The sequence below is a fragment of the Lactuca serriola genome, chromosome 9 (genome assembly GCF_051521515.1).
Source record: "Lactuca serriola cultivar US96UC23 chromosome 9, Lser_US96UC23_V15, whole genome shotgun sequence".
NCBI lineage: Eukaryota > Viridiplantae > Streptophyta > Magnoliopsida > Asterales > Asteraceae > Lactuca > Lactuca serriola.
This window is the reverse complement of record NC_136416.1, coordinates 86,212,097-86,232,998: the sequence shown is the minus strand read 5'-3', so window position 1 is coordinate 86,232,998 and position 20,902 is coordinate 86,212,097.

Genomic DNA, 20,902 nt, shown 5'->3' with positions numbered 1-20,902 from the left:
TACCCATACATTTTATTTGATATGCTTTGATCTGTGAAACTATGAAATGCATGCTAGTTAGGGCTAAGGATATGCTTTGTTTTTGCATAATAAAGTGCTAGGAGAGATGCCTTTATAAGCCTTTTGTAGGAGCTTGTAGACTTTCATGCTAATACTGATCAGTCAGTGATAGGATGGCATGTTTAGGTTATGCTTGATTCTGAACTCTTGATGCCCAAATGCTACTTGCTTTGTACTTTTACAAGTTATAACTAGCTTCAGCTAACTAGTAAATGGATATGTTGAGTTACATATTATGGGAACTAAATAATTTTAGAGGGTTAGGTTTTAACTCTATTGTGCAGCTCTTGTTTGAGTCCAGCCATTGTAGTGTGAGACCTCTCATTCGAAGAATTATCTAGTTTTAGTGATATGTAATTATATTCGTGAGCTAGTTAGAGGAAGTTAATAGGAGTTCCTTCTATAGCTAATGGCGGAGAGTAGTATGGAGTTTACCCTAGCAAAACGTAAGGTGAGATCTAGTGATGGGAGATTTATCTAAAAGGGAAGGATGTATGGATATATAGTAACTTGTTTGAGTCAAAATAATCCATGAAGAAAGTACGGATAGATGTGGAAGGTAGTATGGGCTCGTACTACTGGAAGCAAAGGATCTGTACTCGATTCAAGGAGAGTTATGATAAAATCAGGGAGCTTGTGGAGTTATATATATATATATATATATATATATATATATATATATCGATGTATGTGTTATGATGGTTTATATGGTCTATTTTCAGTATGGTCGTATTGCGGGGAATACCTATTGGCAGTTCTAGTGTCGGGGAGGGTTCAGGCTCAGGATTTGGAGCTGGGCAGCTCGAGGAGCAGACTAGGAAGTTTCTCTTGGCAAAGATTACGCTTTGCATTCTCGATCCGACTCCTGTGATCTTTGGCTTGATGAAGGAGGGTATCTTGGAGGTTTTTGGATGAGCGGTTGAGCTCGTTTCTTTCTGAGATGATGGCACCAGTAGGAGCACGATCTTTGATTTTCAAGGAGTTATAGGCTTGCGGAGCTCCGGATTATCATGGGGTGAAAGGACCCCATTGTGAGCAGGCGGAGGTTAGCGGAAGTTGCTAACGCTTACAGCACCAGTGGTTGTCATAATGGGTACAAGCTTATATTAGCTTCCTGCCTTTTGAAGGACACGACACGAGAATAGTTGGAGGAAGTATGTCATGCACTGCATGATGATGCAGTTGATGTGATGTCATGGGATGATTTCTCGAAATGGTTTCGAGATGAGTTTGCACAATTGATTGTTGTCCAACAGCTAGCGTGAGAGTTACAGGATCTCTGCCAAACTACAAAGACGGTGGCTGAGATCACCGCAATGTTCAGGGAGGTGGCACTTCTGATTCTACATTATGTGGCGGACGAGGAGATGAAGAAGGCCCGATATCATGAGATGCTGAGGAACAACATTCGGTAGTTTGTGATTCGATCCAACTACAAGATGTTAGAGGATATGATAGCTTAAGCCAGGGAAAGGGACATTGACTTGGAGATGGAGAGGAAGAGAAAGCCAGATGAGGTTCGGACATCAAGGGTTTGGGAAAGAGGACCAAGGTATCGGATTCCAGAGCGAGGGACCATCAGCGTCGTAGCCACTGTGGCAAGTGCGGCAAGACGCACGAGGGACCGTGTAGGAGTGGTGGTGGTTCTGGCTGCTTCAAGTGCGGCCGACAACGTAATTATAGCAGGGATTGTACTACTACCACCATCCATGGAACATACCTGATTTGCTTTCATTGCAATCAAAGGGGCCACAAGAAGGCCCAATGTCCGAGTTTAGCTGCAGCAGGACCGATGTCAGTACCCGCTCCTGCGACTCTTTAGATTACTAACGGCCAACAGGGCTAGGCAGATACACCTGTGGTGAAGAGTAGGGCTTTCCAGCTGATGGCAGAGGAGGCGCGTGCAACTCCCGATGTTATGACGGGTATGTATTGTCGCCTTATATTTTTATTTATATTGAATTGCTTGCTTATGTTTATGTGTTTCATTTTAGGATCCTTCCTTGTGAACGGTATTTCTTCTTTGGTATTGTTTGTTTCGGGGGATACCTGATCCTTTGTCCCACTTGCGCTTAGCATGAGATTTGCTAGAGCTCCAGGGGAGCTGGTTTGAACTCTTCATGTTGAGATTGCTGATGATAGGACGGTTCGGGTTAAGAGGGTTCATCGGGGATGTACTCCTCAGTTATTTATTGAAAAGTATCTGGTTGATTTGGTTCTCTTTCCTATGCATGGGAATAAGGTTATCGTGGGTATGGATTGGTTGAGCACTAATGGGGTGGTGATCGACTGTGGGCAACAGTTAGTTCGGGTTTGGACCCCAAGTGGGGGAAAGTTAGTGATTCATGGTGAGAGACCACAGTGTGGACCGATTATGTGTTCTACAACGAGGGTCGTATGCTATCTTCATCAGGGTTGCTCGGGTTTTGTCACCTAATTCATGGATACCCGAGATACGGGTAAGGCGACTGTGAACGATGTGTCGATTGTGCGGGATCATCTGGATGTGTTCCTGGAGGATTTACCTAGGGTACCTCCAGAGAGGTAGGTGGAGTTCAGGATTGATCTGGTCCCAGGTGCGACTCCGATAGCCAAAGCACCGTATCGGCTGGCTCTTCCCGAGATGCAGGAGTTGTCTACACAACTGTAGGAGCGGTTAGACAAAGGATTTATTAGATCGACAAGTTTTCCTTGGGGAGCATCGATTCTGTTTGTGAAGAAGAAGGAATGGTCGTATCGTATGTGTATCGACTACCGGGAGTTGAATAAGGTAATGGTGAAGAACCGTTATCCCCTCTCGAGGATTGATGATCTTTTCAACCACCTTCTGGGTGCATCTTGGTTCTCCAAGATTGATTAGCGATTGGGTTATCATCAATGTGGGTCAGGATGAGGATGTGTGGATGACATCTTTCCGGACTTGATATGGTCATTATGAGTTCGTGTTGATACCTTTTTGGATGACCAATGCTCCAACTGTGTTCATGGATCTCATGAACCGTGTGTGTAGACCGATGTTGGATCGGTCTGTGATAGTATTTATTGATGATATCTTGGTTTATTCCAAAAATCAAGAGCAACATAAGGAGCAATTGAGGGAAGTGCTAGAAACATTGAATATGGAGAGACTTTTCGCAAAGTTCTCTAAGTGTGAGTTCTGGTTGAGCGAGGTGCAGTTTCTGGGGCACCTTGTCAACCAGAAGGGTATTCTGGTCAATTCCGCCATGGTTGATGTCCTGAACCAATGGGAGGTTTTGAGGTCTCCATTTGAGTTTCAGAGTTTTCTTGGTTTGGCTGGTTATTATCGGAGATTCATCTAGGATTTCTCCATGATCGTTGTTCCTTTGACCCGACTGACCAAGAATTCGGTGACATTTTGTTGGGGGCCTAAGCAGCAGGCAGCTTTTAAGACTCTTAGACATCGGTTGTGTGAGGCGCCAATTCTAACCCTGCCAGAGGGTGTTGATTACTTTGTGGTTTATTTTGATGCTTCAATATCCGGTCTGGGGGCAGTGTTGATGTAAAGAGGTCGTGTGATTGCTTACACTTTAAGGCAGTTGAATCCTCATGAGGTGAACTATCCGACACATGATTTGGAGTTGGGGTCGTTCTTTTCTCCCTCAAGATTTGGCAACATTACCTATAGGGGTTCGTTTTCCTATTTTCACGGATCATAAGATCCTGAGGTACTTGATGGATCATCTGAATCTGAACATGAGGCAACATCGATGGTTGGACGTGGTGAAGGATTATGATTGTGAGATCCTTTATGACTTGGAGAAGGCCAATGTGGTGGCCGATGCTCTCAACCGCAAGGCGGTCACGGCTCCGATCAGAGACATATGTTTGACGATGACCGCGATTACTCCAATGTTGGAGCGGATTCATGAGGCTTAGGCCGAGGCTATGAAGGAAGAGCACCGGAAGAGTGAGCACATTGTGGGACAGGTGGCTTCCTTCGATTATGATAGCTGCAGATTGTTGACTCTACATCGGCGAGTTTGGATTCCGTATTTAGGTTGTGTATGCCAAGTTTTGATGGAGGAGGCCCACAATTCGAGGTTCTCCATTCATCCCGGGGCAACGAAGATATATAGGGATCTTCATTCGGATTATTGGTGGCCCTGCATGAAGTGGGATGTGGCATGGTATGTCGAGTTGTGCCTGACTTGCAGGAAAGTCAAGTTCGAGCATCAGCGTCCTCACGGCAAGATGCAGTCATTGGAGATTCTCGTATGGAAATGGGAAGATATCACTATAGAGTTTATCATGAAGCTTCTGAGGACTGTGCACGGAGTGGATTCTATTTGGTTCATCGTGGATCGTTTGACCAAGATCACGCATTTCATTATGATCCAGGAGAGTATTTCTGCAAAGAAGTTGGTCAAGATCTATATCAGGGAGGTGGTGGTACGTCATCGGGTGTCGATATCAATGGTATCTAACAGGGTTGTTCATTTTACTTCCAGATTTTGGAAGAGGTTTCATGACGAGTTGGGCACTCGTCCCCATTTTAAGTACAACTTTTCATCCGCAGACTGATGGGCAGAGTGAGCGGACTATCTAGACCCTTGAAGGTATGTCGTGTGCGTGCGTGTTGGATTTTGGTGGGAGTTGGGATACGTATCTTCCATTAGCAGAATTTTCGTATAACAATAGTTACCACGCTAGCATTGATTGACCTCCTTTTGAGATTCTCTATGGGAGGAAATGCAGGACCCCGATTTATTGGGGTGAGGTCGGCCAGCGAGTCGTGGGGAGTATTGAGGTGGTACTCAAGACCAGTGAGTTGATTCAGTAGGTTTAGAGCAGGCTCCAGACAGCTCAGAGTCGACAGAAGAGTTATGCTGACAGGCGCCGATCAGATTTGGAGTTTCAGGTGGGAGATACAGTTCTCCTGAAGGTGTCACATTGGAAAGGTTCATCCGACTTAGGAAGCGGGGAAAGCTGGGCCCCATGTATATTTGTCCCTTTAATGATTTGGCTCGGGTGGGCCGGGTTGTGTATCATCTATACCTCCCAGCCGAGCTTAGTAAGATTCATATCACGTTTCATGTCTCTCAGCTGCGAAGTGTTTGGTGGATGATTCCGTAGTTGTATGATTTGAAGATCTTCAAGTGGATGACCGCCTGAATTATATTGAGAGATCGGTGGCAATTTTGGATCAGAAGATGAAGACCTTGAAGAACAAGGTTGTAGAGCTAGTGAAGGTGCAGTGGTTGCATCATAAGGGGTTAGAATGGACTTAGGAGCCCGATAATTCTAAGGTATTTATTTAAATTTGGTTATTTAATTATTTTGATTGTGGGCCTTGAAGTCATTGGATTTTTTCATTGTGGGCTTGGGGTATGTCGTACGTGGGGCGTACCACCCCAAAATCCTAATATTTACGTCTTGAGCACTATTTAAAGAACATTATGTCTCAAGGATCCTTTCTATCAGCATCCCTCTTGTTCCTAATCAGCCTCCATAAAACCCTAACTCCATTGTTAAGTGTTCTTGAGTTTGGAAGTTCTTTTTTAGTGTAATTTGGTGCTTTGAAGGAAGGAGATTGTCTTGAAGCTTAATTGGAGGAGTAGGAGCTTATAGATCAGAAAAATCTTCATCATTTGGCGCTCATTTGAGGTATAAAGCTCTACACTTGTTGTGTTATAGCGTAGATCTAGTTCTAGCTTGCTTTTGGTTAACTTTTGGTACCATGAGTGAGTTTTGGTGGCTTGGTGCAATACCAGAAGTTATGATTTTCCCTTCTTGACATTTTTGAGGTTTCTAAGTCTTAAAGTTAGCATCTTTTGGGTTGGAACTCACCCATGCATGAGTTTGAGTTCATTTCATGGAAGTAGAATGTTATATTTCAAGTTTGGGAATATTTGGGGCATGCAAATTCACCAAGTCAGTGGCTTTATGGTTTTAGAGGTCTATTAGGAGCTAGATCCATGATTTGGATGTTTGGTATTAAGCATTAAGTGCTTAATGGACTCTTTGGCCTTTTGACGATTATGCCTACTGTAAATGGTAGTACGCTCCCAATCCAGTAAAGCAACCTGGTACGTGGGGCGTACTAGGGTTACGCCCAACGTAGCGCAATCAATGTGCTTCGATGATGGGCTTTAGGTTTGGGCCATGTGTTGGGCTTAGAAGGTTGGAAATTATTTGGGCCATCTAAAATCAAGATTTTGGGCTAAGAAAATTTATTGGGCTTTAGGGTGAGGCCCATATTGGGGGTTTAGGCCCAATTTGGAAAATTGGGCCACGAGTGGGCCCTAAAGGGTCTTCTGGTATTGGGCTATTCAGATTATGGATTTGGGCCTTAGTCTTGGATCAAGCTAGGCCAGGGTAAAATGGTCATTTTACTCCAAGTATGGATTATTGAATTTTATAATGGAATCTAAGTGTTAATTGGGTGTTATTTTGTAGTGATAGCTCGAGGAGTCGTCAGGGCAGCAGTAAGGCATCTTCAGTGAGTTTTAGCATTCGAAGTGAGTCTCCTCACTAGGTTTAGCGGATCTAAGGCACCAATTCCGACCCTTATTGATTATGCTAGGATGCCAGGAGTCTGCGTGGCGCTGCATGTGTTATGTGCTGCTATGTATACCATGTGGGGCTTAATGTCGGGCGAGGCCTGAGTACTAGAACATATGCTAGTGTTTATGATCATTAAATGTGTTAGCATGATTATGTAATATAGATTGTATGTGTATAGTGGGCGAGGCCTTGTGACAGGCGAGGCCTGAGAATAACAGATCTATAAACCGAGCAGGGCTCGATGTCGGGCGGGACCCGATGTTGGGCGAGACCTGATGTAAGGTGGGGGCCTAGTATGTGATTTATTATGTATGGTATGAGGTAGTTTGGGAAACTCACTAAGATTTGTGCATACGATTTTCAGCTTATGTTTTAGGTATTTCTGGTTCCAAGGGGAAGTGCTCGGGATGACTGCATCGCACACACCACATGGATTCCACTTTTGAGAAATCAATCTGATTGATATGTTATTGAGATACTAATTTTCATTTCAGATGTATGGATAATGTTTTTGGAATACTGGTTTATTTAAATTAAAAATTAAATTTTTGGATCATATTTTTTGGACGTTGCATAATTGGATGGTAATTACAATTTGTTGTATAAAAATGTTGATGTCATAGCAAATGCAACTACTCGACTGGTCGAAGATATCACTGCCTTCAACAAAGACTATTCGCAAGATCTAAAAGTCAAGTATGAGAAGAATAACAAGGTGTTTGAGAAAGTTGAAGTATTCTTATCTGATCTTAAAGTGACATTATCAAAATTTGATCATATGACTCAATCTTTTATTTCTCAAGAATCCATTTCTGCTATGATTTCAAACATCAAAACAAGAATCAAGCCTGAGTTGGCTCAGATCCATAATTTGGCGCTTTGACTACCAACAAATTCTTAACACCCTATGCATATTTCACAAGGGGGAGATAGAGGTGTTGGTGTTTGTTTGTCTAAGGGTCTGGAGAAGATTTAGGAGTAGTTGTTGGGAAAGTTATGTCTATGCAAATTCCAATAAATCCAGTTATCATGTCATAAAAAAACATCCACTTCAACAGTGAGCCTTTCACAAGGGAATGTTGATCATTTGAAACCTCAAAATAAAGAAATTTCAATTAATGAAAGAGTTGGAGGTTCCAGTTCTGCCCTTGTCCAATCAACATGAAATGATCATCCCAAAGACAAAGGGAAATGTGTTCTAGTTGAGAAAACTGCCAAGTAGAAGAAGCGATTACAAGCTTTAGATATTGAAAGAAAAAAGACAATTAACATCATTTTGAGTCAAAGGGTGAATGATCCACTAGCCTTAAACAAAGGTGATCCTAACAAGCATTGGTATTATGAAACAATAAAGATTGTAGCCCTTGGTGAGAATGATGAATTCTTTAAAAGGCCAAAGAAAAGTTATGACACTGAAAAATTAGAATTCAATCAACTTGATTTCCCAATCAATCATTTTTTCTTCACGTCTAGTCAGTTCAACATAACTGACAAATTCAACAACAAAGACGAATACAAGAGATTGAAGATTCACTTTCATGCAATCCAAGGAAAGAAAGAAGAGGATGTTTGTTTGTTGGTAAAGATTATCAAAGCAATGTCAATAGTGCCTGATGTATTGTTCGAAGGATTGCTGCAAAAAACTTTTGATACTCAGTTGTAAGGGCAAACAATGTGGCATTCGATTTCACAATTGCAGAATTTCTATTGATAAATTTGAATGATCTTATCACCAATTTGAAGATTTTGAGAAATGTTGACATTTCGAATGTACCAGAAGCAAATAGAGATGCATTTATTCTTGGCTATGGTCAAATAAAGGCGTTTCTTGATTGTTACTATGAGTATTTGGCAATTACTTATATAGATCTAGCCATGGCAATCAATAAAACATCAAAGGTGCCTCAATCTTTATTGAAGGGAAGGATGAATATTGATAAGTTTGAAGACAATGAGATTATTCATGATCCTTTTGGCATAGTAATTCAAGGACAAAACAAGAAGTTTAACGTAACGAAAATTCTATCCAAGTGAATGACATTGAGAGATACTTGAACTCTCATTTTTTGAATTTGTTAATCTGTATCAATAACTACAAGAGGAATGATAAAAAAGAAAAAGTGGAGATCTGGAAAATCTTTCTTTGGTACATGGAGATTCGAAACGAGTTGTTACAGGTAATAAAGATTATATCTTGATGTTTCGACTATTCTCACTAACGGGGAGATTGTAGAGTCAAAATTTTTAAGGAGAGTATTAAGCTATATCTTTTAGTTTGTGTCTGTAAGTAATGAAAGTTATGCACTTTTATTATCTAAGCTATCTACAAGGCATTATAGGTTTCGATATGTATAGACTAGTCCTTAATTTTTTGTATGTCTGTTGTACCCTATAAATAGGGTAAGTACTAACGTCTAGAGGAAGGAATGTTTTCCGCTTTTACTCTTTGTACTCTAAAACCTTTTGTACTCATGCAGACGTAATCGAAGCAAAACATATCATATTTAGATCTTGAGGTTTGATGGCCTTGACTTTCCAGTTGCAAATTGTTCTTTATTGCTTTCATATATTCGATTGATTCAAACATTGTTTCAAGCACTCTTCACATATCTTACTCACATTTCACATAACACCCTTGAGTTTTCGGGTCAAGCCAATTTGAAACATATGGATTTATAAAAGTTTGTGTGATGATCGTTCTACTTTTATCGTGGGTAACGTGATGCTCCTCCAAAATCACAATTCTATTGCAAAATCGCACACATCACTAGGGGTCCATAATGTTTCAAGTATAAAACAACTTGAGCCACAACTTCGCCAAGAATAGACTTATGAATATATATATATATATATATATATATATATATATATATATATTATCACCATGGTATATATATGAGGTTCCTATCAACACCTACTTTTTTCTAGTAACTTCTCTCGCGGTTTTCACACATTCACTTGGAATCCTTGAGGTCTCAACTCAAACCAACTTGAACCAAGATTTCATAAATTCTAGTTTATGATTTTGATCATTATTCCCATGATTGGATGAAACTCTTCTTTAGCCTGCTTTTCTTTCTGAAAAGCTTCATTTTGTAAGGATAATCATAGTCGTAATTTTAATGGACTCAATTTTAGTTTTTGCAAAATTGAAGGGTAAATCGGTGATTATAAACCTCAACAAATTGAAATACCATATTGTCTAAGGGAATATGATGTTATCAAAAGTCATTAATCGTTGTAATTTTTCTATTGGAAAATATGATGCGATGGAGGCTTCTTACTGGACCATATTTTTCTGATCATTGGCATGGGATTTTACGCTACCGTATGAAGTGATTGGCATTAACTGCATAAGCCAACGGTTTTCTCTCTCATAGAGTCAAATTCAAAAAGAACCAATTGTGTTTCAAACACTATAAATACCCAAATTGGTCTTCAATCTTCTCTTTACGCTCATAGAACATTCAAAATTATTCAAAGTTTTTCCAAGCAATTCTTTGATTCTCTTAGTTCTTCTTATCATGTGACATCCCCTTTTCATGGCCAGAAAAGACCTTTTATTTATTCTTATTTTAAAACAGAGTATTTTTTATATTTCAGAATTTGTACCATAAAAGTATTTTCGAAGAAATGTTGTCAATGATTATTAAAAACTTGGGATGTCATAACTGATACAAGAAACATAAGCAAAAACATAGTCATTACACGCCTTACATTATTTGACCTAACATTTCCATAAACATAAGCATAAACATATTCATCCCTAAACCTTCATATCATTACATGTGATACAAAGAAACTGACTAAGTCAGGCTAAGGAGCCTGGTGAGCACGTAGGGTTTTCAACCCACATTAATAATATTATTTTTCTCAACAAACAATTAACACAATTACCTATTCCCATTATTCTTGCTCTATGGTCCATAAATGCTAATCTTAAGAGGCGTAGATAATACTACTTCGGGGAATCCGTAGTAATATGTGTCAATAAGGCAAGCCTAAGGGGATAGAGTACCTGAATAAACAACTTTCATTTTACCTGAAAAGTATGATCTAAACACCTACAAGTGGCGAACCTGCTAGTCTTCCACCGGACTATCTAGGATAGTCAGTGGTCATCATCTATACTCTTTTAGATGACTGGTCCTAGTAGTATAGATAGTAAAATGCATGCCATCAGACCATTATTTTATTTTCCAAAACCCTGTACTACCCAATGAAATTTTAACTATGATATAGTAATTGATATAAGTAAAATTCATATCATATTTTTCATATTACACATATATCAAGAAGACAGATAATAAGCACGTATAACATTTAATAAATACTTCATATCTATATGTAAGCTGAAAGTAACTATATACTTACCTAATAAAAGTGGATGCCACAGAATTTGGGCAATGTTTCGCCTAACACCTAGATGTTTCCCTTGACATGAACTAGGTACAATTGTTACTAAGTCTTATTTTGAGATTCCTCAGGACTAATGATTTCTCAATAATCCCAATGTCTACATTAAGATTTATCAAGTAGGTAATAACCAGGTAGGATCATATAGGAGGTAGGGACCGTTTGGTATGCAGATTATACTGTTTGGAAATCTCACTCTAACCACCTCACTAAATTCAGCCTTGAAATCACTCCTATATGTAAATCAATCAGTATAATGACTTGGAATCACTAATGAATATTATTTGTACATGAATAACAACGACTATGAATATTAATGTAAGTTATAGTTAAGGCATTGTAAGTGTAGCCTAACTTATAGAGATTTCTAGTGAAAAGAGGAAATTTTGCGGGCAAAATCTCCCCTCGAAATCTACAACTTCTCTGAGTTACACGATGCTCTAGAGTCCCATTAAAGTAGAAATCTCAAGAATATTGAAAATACTCCAGAAAATCAAACCGTTGACAGAATAGAGAGTTGTGGTGTAAGGAACGAAAGGGGCATATGGTAGTATTAAAAGGCGATTGTAGGCATGCACACCGCACACTTTTTCCATGTGTGTTGTGCGATTTTGGGACGTCTCTCCTCAACTGTTTTTCCATGTGTCACAATTTCCTAGCATAGATATCGACCATTACTACAACTTTCATTTAGACTCGGTCAGCTAATTCTCATTTTATTTTTAATGTTACATTTTTACTGGCTTAGACTTTTAAAGTTCGTATCAAAATCATAGCTTTCTTATATGATAGTTGTTCTCAACAGTCTTTATATTAACAGATAGGTATTGACGAGATCTTCAGCTCTCGTCTAGATTGTTTTTCCTAACAATTGACCAATTTCAATTTCGGTTTCTGTGTCGCACACTGATGTACTAAAACTTTGAAAAATCATAAGTTCCTCTCATGGAGCCAGATTTGGACGTTCTGTATATGCATGGGTTCGCTTTTATGATTACTATGACTTTCGTTTAGATTTTTTAGGTTAATAAGGAATCTATCAAGAATTCACTTTATACGACGAGCATAGCAGCTTTGGTTTAATCATGAAACCTCTAAGAAACATAACTTCTTCATACAAAGTCAGATTTTAGAGTTTCTTATATCAACTAGATCCTTGTTATGTACATTATAACTTTGGTTAAGATTATTTATTCCGAATAATCTTCTATCAAAATGTCGTTTGATCACTTATCAATAAATTTCCTAAAAGACATATAATATGTAGTCTGGAGAGTGCGAGACTAGCGATCTCCCCATTTGATGGTTCAATTAGTAATAATCGTTACTTATTATATCTTAATTGTCTAGGCTGAATTCGCATGAAGTATAAGTATCTCCCTCCTAAGGAAGATTACGTCCCAAAATCATTAGCAAAAAAAGGTTGAATGATGACCCGCAAGTCACTTTTCCATCCTAAGGTGTAACCCTAATTCTTATGTCCTTCTGAGTGAGTATCAACTCTTGGACTTCTTAGCTTCTGGCAATGCTCGACCATGCACCCACTCTTCGTTCTATCTTGGACCATTAGTCTTAACCTTCGAATTAAAACACGATCTCTATCGGAGACTCATGTTCCATCTCCAGCAGATTCAATTTATGATAAGGTATTTAATTTGGAAATCTTACAGACTGAATGGTTATACCTTAATAACCATCCATCACATGATGAAATGTCTAGACTCGTGTCTCTTTAAGTCAGACTCTAGCACGAAAGACACCTTCCTTCATGTTCTAATATGGAACAACCACAAAATTGCATGTATCATTTCTAGCGACGACTACGATACTTCTATCGATCAATTAAAATGTATTTTACTTCAATCTCTTAACTAAAGTCGGATAGTACATCGAACTTGGTTCTTTAATCCAATTAACTAAATCCGTAGCTTTTATCTTAGTCGTACTCGATTTTCTTTGACCACTAGGTTCGGAATAATATTCATCTTCTTAGTCATTACCGAAATGATGGTAACGACAGACATGAACAAAACAAATTTAACTACTAGTTCCTTAGTAACCTTGTGACTCAGCTTGATTGAAGTACAAATCTTGTGCTTCTGGTAGTATGGTCCCATACTACCTTCCACACCTACTCATACTTACTCCTAAAATTGTCTCATAATCCCCAAGTCACCACAAATCAAAATCATCTAACAACTTAATACATATGAATATGTCCATTTAACAATGTAAAGCAAATTTTTCTATATTCTACTAGGAATTTCTACTCCTAAGATTATCTTGACAATGATTCCACTTTGAAACCCCATGTAAAAATTCTTTCTCGTGTGGTGTCCTGTTTATAAGCCACACTAGACGAGAATTTATCCTACTCCATTCAGCTTAACTAACCCATTATGTTGAAATCATAATTTGTTATTGTTATAAAAGGAACAATGTAACATAACTAGGGATTTTATAACTTTTGAAAACGATTACAATATTTATTCATACTTCATGGCTCTTACATTAGGCTATACAACCTATTACTATCTATATAGGATGACTACTTTGCGTCTTGAACCTTGGAGAAGACGCTACCTTCTCTTATCTTCCTTATGCGTCATTTTCTTCATCTCTAACTGCATCTAGGATCACCTGGAACACCATTTCCTATGGCCTTGGAGGCATATTTCACTTTGCGGTTCCCATCTTTTTCAGGTAGTCATCCTTGAAATGCCTAGCTTCTCCACATTTGAAACACAGCTTATGGTCAGCTGTACATTTGGTAGCATAGTGACCAGTTTTTCCACACCTATAGCAGGTCACAACTTCTATTCATTGTCCAACATGCTTCCCTTTGCAATTTTCACACCACCTTGCTTCACCATTATCCCCAAATTTCCTATTGTTGGGGCCAGACTTCGATAATTTTCTCTTATCAGCGGTTCTTCTCCTGGTCATGTCTTCCACAAACCTTGTGGTCTAGACGAGTGCCTTGAAAGTATGTGCTTGTTTAACTAGCAAAAGGTATACCAATCGATCTTTGCTAGTTCATTCGGAACAACACGCAATGCAAAATCCATTTTGTTAATGAAATCATTAATATACTCATCAACAAAATGCTTCCCTTTTTCAATGTTAGGAGTTGATTATGTAACTCCAACATATTTTCTACTAAGCATAACTTGCGCTTGAAGTGGGTTAAGAATTTTTACCAAGTCAATTGCAATGGCTTGATAGGACTTAAAGTTTTTCCCAATGTATTCCACCAACGGATCGCTGCACCCTTGAACTTCCTTACAACGTAGGTGGTCTAAAACTTGCCCGTGCAACCACAGGTTATGAAGGCTAGCTCTATTTCAGAAATGCAGTCCATGAATTCTATGGGATCTTCTTTCCCAGTAAATGATGATGGCTTATACTTGCAGTTGCCTCGGGGTTCATCATTTGTTTGGACCTCTAGTTCTTTTAGTCCTTGATAACTCTCAAACTCATTGTTTCCTTTCTGGACCATTATGTCACGAGAAGGAACAGGCCCACTGATAACTCGTTCAACGACTTTCAGTTCGTTGACCAATGATACTCCACCTCTAGTGTTATCTAGCTTCTGAGTTAGGGTTTCTCTAAACTCATGCCTTTCTAATCTAGCATGTTTTGCATCATCAATCAAACATAATCCATCATGAACTGAAAAACTCCTACTCCTGAGTTATGAGATGATGGACCTCCTTCGTTATTGACGACTCTACCACTCCTTGTGATCTTCATGTCATTCTATACTTGTACATTCGAGTATTTTAATATAGTAATGTTTTACTTACTATGTATAATTACTTATTTAGCACCTAACAACAAAAAGGTCATTTTAGCCATTAAGGCATCTCCGTATAGTATGCTAGTTCTTATAACTATCACAATTTAGGCATCTATCTTAAAGCATGTTATCATATAAATCATTTAGTACATAATAGCAATTACCACACATTCCTTTAAGTGTTCTATTGTTTGTGTCAATTCATGTATACTAACTAAAATACAATAGACACACCTCACAATCATCACTTAGCATTCTAAGTTTAAGTCTAGAAATCCTCAAAATTCCTCGTTTGCTTAGATTAATGGTCTCGTACCAATTATGACATACCCTTTTTCACGGACCTAAAGACCTTTTATTTATGCTTATTTTAAAGTAGAGTATTCTTTTTATTGTGCAATTTTTCCAATAAAAGTATTTCTACATAAATGTTTTTCATTTATTATTAAAAACTTAGGATGACATAATTGACACAAGAAACATAAGCATAAACATAGTCATTACATGCCTTACATTAATTGACCTAAAATTTCCATAAATCTCTCGGTTGATTCAACATCAATATCCATGAGCCTTCATATGATTACTTGTGATACAAAGAAATTGAGTGGGTCAGGTTGGGGAGCCTGGTGGGCACATGGGGTTTTTAACCCACAATAATATTAGTATTGTTTCTTAACTAGAAATTAACACGATTACCCGTTCTTTATATTCTCGCTCTCTGATACCTAAATGCTAATCTCAAGAGACCTACTCTAAAGGATCTTTGTGAGTAGACAATACTACTTCAGAGAATCTATAGCAATATATGTCGATAAGGAAACCCTGAGGGAGATAGAGTACCTGAATGAACAACTTTCATTTTTCCTTAAAAGTATGATCATTAACACCTATAGGTGGCGACCCTACTAGTGTTCCATCGAACTATGTAGAATAGTCAGTGGTTGTTATCTATACTTTGTTATACTTTGTTAGATAACTGATCACGGTAGTATAGATAGTACAATGCGTGGCCTCTCAACATTATTTTATTTTCCAAAACCCTTTACTACCTAATTCAAATTTAAATATGATGAAGTAATTTATAAATGTAAAATTCGTATCATATTATTAGTTATAGCAAAGATATCAAGAACACATATAATAAGCATGTATAACATTTAATAGATACTTCATATGTATGTGAAGCTGAAAGTAAATATTCACTCACCTGATAAAAGTGGATTCCTCAAAATTTGGGCATTGTTTTGCCTAACACCATGATGTTTCCCTTGATGTAACCTAGGTACGATAGTTACTAAGTCTTAGTTTGATATTCCTCGTGACTAATGGTAGTCTGGATTTCTCAACAATCCCATGGTCTACATCAATATCTACCAAGTAAGGAATGACTAGGTATAATTATATTGGAGGCACGGTCCGCTTTGTATATAGAGTATACAGGTTAGAAATCCTACTTTAAAGATCTCACTTAATCCATCCTAAACATCACTCTCGTAAGTAGATCAACAATTATAATGACTTGGAGTCACTGACTTCTCTGAGCTCTCTGATGCTCTAGTGTCCTGTTAAAGTAGAAATCTCCGGAATCCTGAAAATACTCTAGAAAAACGGAAACAGAGAGAGAAAATAGAGAGTTGTGGTGTGAGGAATGAAATGGGCCTATGCTGTTATTTATTGGCAATTTTAGGCATGCACATCACAGGCTTTTTCCATGCAAGTCGTGTGCTTCTAGGAATTTTGTCCTCTACCATGTTTCCATGTATCACATTTCTGGTAGTCCGCTTCCCATCTTTTTGAAGAGCCACGCAATACGAGATTTAATTATTTTCTAAAAATCATATCTTTCTCATACAACCTTCATTTTTGACGTTCTTTATATCCACACATAGCTATCGATGAGTGCTACAACCTTCATGTAGATTTTGTTGGCTACTTCTCTCTTTATTTTAAAAGTTATATTTTTATAGAGTTAGACTGTTAAAGTCCGCATAAAAATCATAACTCTCTAATACGATATCCATTATTGGTTGTCTTTATCTCGACGGATAGGTATTGACAAGATCTTCAACTCTCATTAAGATTGTTTTTCCTAATAATCGATCGATTTCAATTTCGGTTTTTTGCCGCATAATATTTTATTGAAACTTTGGAAAATCATAAGTACCTCTCACGAAGTCATATTTGGATGTTATCTATATACATGAGTTTGCTTTTACGAATACTACGACTTTCATTTAGATTGATAATTCTAATAAGATATCCATCTATAATTCATTTTTTCCTAAGTGCATAGTTGTGTCGGTTTAATCACGAAACATTGAAGAAGCATAAATTTTCATACGAAATTGCATCTCAGAGTTCTCTATATGTACAGGATCCTCGTTATATCTACTATAACTTTGGTTAAGATTATTATCGTAACTAATCTTCTGTCAATATATTGTTTTATCGCTTATCGATAAATTCCCTAAAAGAGTTATAATATGTAGTATGCAACACATGAGACTAGCGATCAAACAACTTCATCCATTTCACTTTATGCGAAACATTATTAGAAAATGATTACTGATTTGGATCATTCAAAGTATAATCCCTCAACTCAAACCCTGATTAAGTGTTTGAACAACTCGATTTTGAAGAAAGCACTGACGCATTTCGAGCATGTTCCTCTATCTTCTTTGATTATGGCTTATTCAAATGAAAATTACAACAAGAAGTCTGGAGCTATTACTTTTGGTGTTTAGGAAAATCACATAGTGATTGTAAATGCAATCTTATGCAAGTTGTTTAGGAAAATTCCTACTATCTAAAGTACTAAACGTAGATGGCTGATATTCAGAAGATGAATACATCTACGTTTGTTACTTTAGATAATAGGAATTTTCATTTTGTTGGCTCGATTCTAGAAGTAATGTTGGGAAGAGTTCCATTGCATAGTGATATCATTTAAATTACAGAAGAATTCCTTCAATCGAAGAAAGAGATATTCCACCTGCTCTTCATGAAGTCCTTGATGTTGGTGATGTTCCTAATAGGGTTGGGATAAAGAGGAAAGCAAATACGGATGCAAAGGTTGTTCCTGGGAAATCTAAACCTCAAAAGAAGAGACAATTAAAGAAAGCTAATTTTACTATTGTTGATGAGGAGTCGGAAGATGACACAATAAGTGATGTTTGTGTTCCTGATGATGTTTTGATTATTGATACTACTACGGCCACATCTGAGAATCCAAAGCAAACATCGGAGCAAGTAATTCAGACTGAATTTCCGAACGTATCCACTCCTATTCCAACTTTATTCATTTTTACTCTTTTTGTGACTCAGTTGGATTCATATATCATTCAGACAATTTTGGAAAATCCCATTTTGAACCTTTCGCAATTTTAAACACCACCATTTGTTTCACACCAAACCTCAACTTCAACTCTGACCACCACCACTTCCATTCATACTGTTATCATTCCTATTCAAACCATATCACCAATTCCTAAAATTACCTTTACTGATTTTACCACTCACATACGAATTACACAACCTATCATATAACCTATTTTTATAGAATCCACTACAAATACATCAATTTCTCTACCTCAAACCATATCTACCATATATAGTATGATTTTGAACCATTTATTTCTGAAGATGAAGTTGTTATTGTTGAACTTATCACTTCAGAACCTATTTCAACAACTATTCCACCTGTTACCACAAATGTTCTAGTTTCAGAACCAATCCCTATTTCTCCATTTGGACATGAAGCGACACCTAGAACAGATGATAATATTATGGTTGCTGATGAACCAAAGGTTTCAGAACCAAATGTTGCACCTCCTGTGGTAGCTTTTTTTTTTATGGGGATAGTGATGATGATGCTACAGCTAATGAGGTGATGAATCGTCAAGATTATCGTGTTTTGAATAAGAAGTTGGATTCTTTAATTCATTATGCTTGAACTTTTTCTACCTCAAACTTTGAAAACATGGTGATTGTACATCAAGGTGTTATGCAAAGATTGCAATCTAAACACTACAAGATATTTTGGTGAGCAAAAACAGTTAATTTCAGCTACAACTCAGAAAATTTGTAAAATTGTTTCAAATGTAATAGTTGTTGTCTAAGAAAGTTTAGACTACTTTCAAAAATGTTCGATACAATATTGACAAGAAACTTTCTAAATCTATGAATATTGTTAAGAAATGTTAAACTCATTTCACAACAAAAGAAGATAAAGTCTGTTAAAAATGATGAACGAATCAGTTGATTAAGAAAAAGCAACACAAAACATACAGATCTAATTAAAATATGTTTGGCTCAATATTACATCTGAAGAGTACAAAGAGAGTATAAAGTATGATATGATAATGTTCGAACCGATACTCTAACCTCGGTACCTACCCTATTCATATGGTATAACAGACGTACAAAAATACAAGTACTATACTTGACATATCAAAACTACAATGCCTTGTAAATAGATAACATGTCGAAAGTGCTTAGCTTTCCACACTTACAAACATAAAACGAAAGACACAGCTTCAACTCTCACCATGTACTTTCGATCCTCCTTAGTAAGAACAGTTGAAACTTCAAGTTATCATCTTCAATGTCTGCAAAAGCTCCTTGTGAATCTCCATATATGATAGAATGATCTTTGTAATCTCTACCTTGTCTTCATCATCATTCTTTTTGCAATTGTTGATGCAAATTAAGAGATTCATGAAATGAGAGTTTGTATACCTCTTAATATCAGTTACTTTAAACAAAAATTTTCATGAAATGAGAGTTCGTATACCTCTTAATTTCAGTTACTTGAAACAAAAACTTGGCCAGCTCCCATTTCTTATTCTTTCCCTAGAATACCACACCAAATGGTTGATGAATGATCTCACAATCATCAAATTTATCAATATTCATTCTTCCTTTCAGAAATGACTGAGGCACCTTTGAAGACTTGTTGACTGCCAAAGCAAGATCTATACTAGTGATAGGCAAATACTCATAATAACTATCAAGATATGCCTTGATGTGAGCAAATCCAAAAATAAAAAGCATCCTTGTTCGTCTCTGTTATTTTCGACACATCAACATTGCTCAAAATCGTTGTAACCATAATAAGATCGTTTAAGTTCATCAAAGGAAAATATGTCACTGTAAAATCGAACACCGTGTTATTTGTGTTGGATTAGTGTCTAAGTCTATAACCATATTTGGTAAGTACTTGACCCGGTTGTGCATGGTCCTTTTGGGTTGCCTTCACCAAAGCAACTTGACTGAAGAAATAATAGAGAAATAGGTTATTATGATTTATTAATATATTATATGAATAATATATTAAAGGAGAAATCATATTTATTTAGTTAACATTGGTCAAGAATTAATTAAGAATTAATTTTGTGATTAAAAGAAGTTAACTAAACTACGTGGCTTAACTGTAATTATGTGATAGTTGCAAAATAGGGCAATGGATGCCCTATGGGATAGGGTGGACGAATTCAAGGGGATAAGGCCTTAGAATTCGTTCATGATAAGGTTTCTAGGGTTATCCTTTGGGTTGCTTGGTGGGCAAGCAACCAGATAAGGATAAGGACTGAAACCCTAATCCCTACACCTATATAAACACCCCTTGGCATATGAAAGTCGTCCATGCCTTGATACCTAGGGTACCTAGAGTCGAATTTCATACCTCCCCTCTCTCTCTCTCTCTTGCCTCTCCATTTGCTCTTGGTGTTTGTGAGTCATTAGAGATACTACATTTGTGGTACTTGCTTTCAAAGACAAGAAGATTCAAGAAACAAGTTGTTATTACAGCATAACAACAAGAGGTATGTATTTCATCCTTCCTTGTGATTTTCGAAATTACTAGAAGCATATTAGGTTTCCTTATGTGTTCATAATGTTGTATAACTAATAGTGATAACATAGATCCAACTCTAGGGTTGCATGCACACATAGGATTGTTTGTAATATACCCATCAATTTGCCCTCATGACAACATAACAAAAATTTTGTAGCAGTCCTTCGAACCACATATCATGCACAATTGTCATCACTTTCACGATTCTCACCAGGGACCAGAGTCACCAGACTTCATCTTCACTC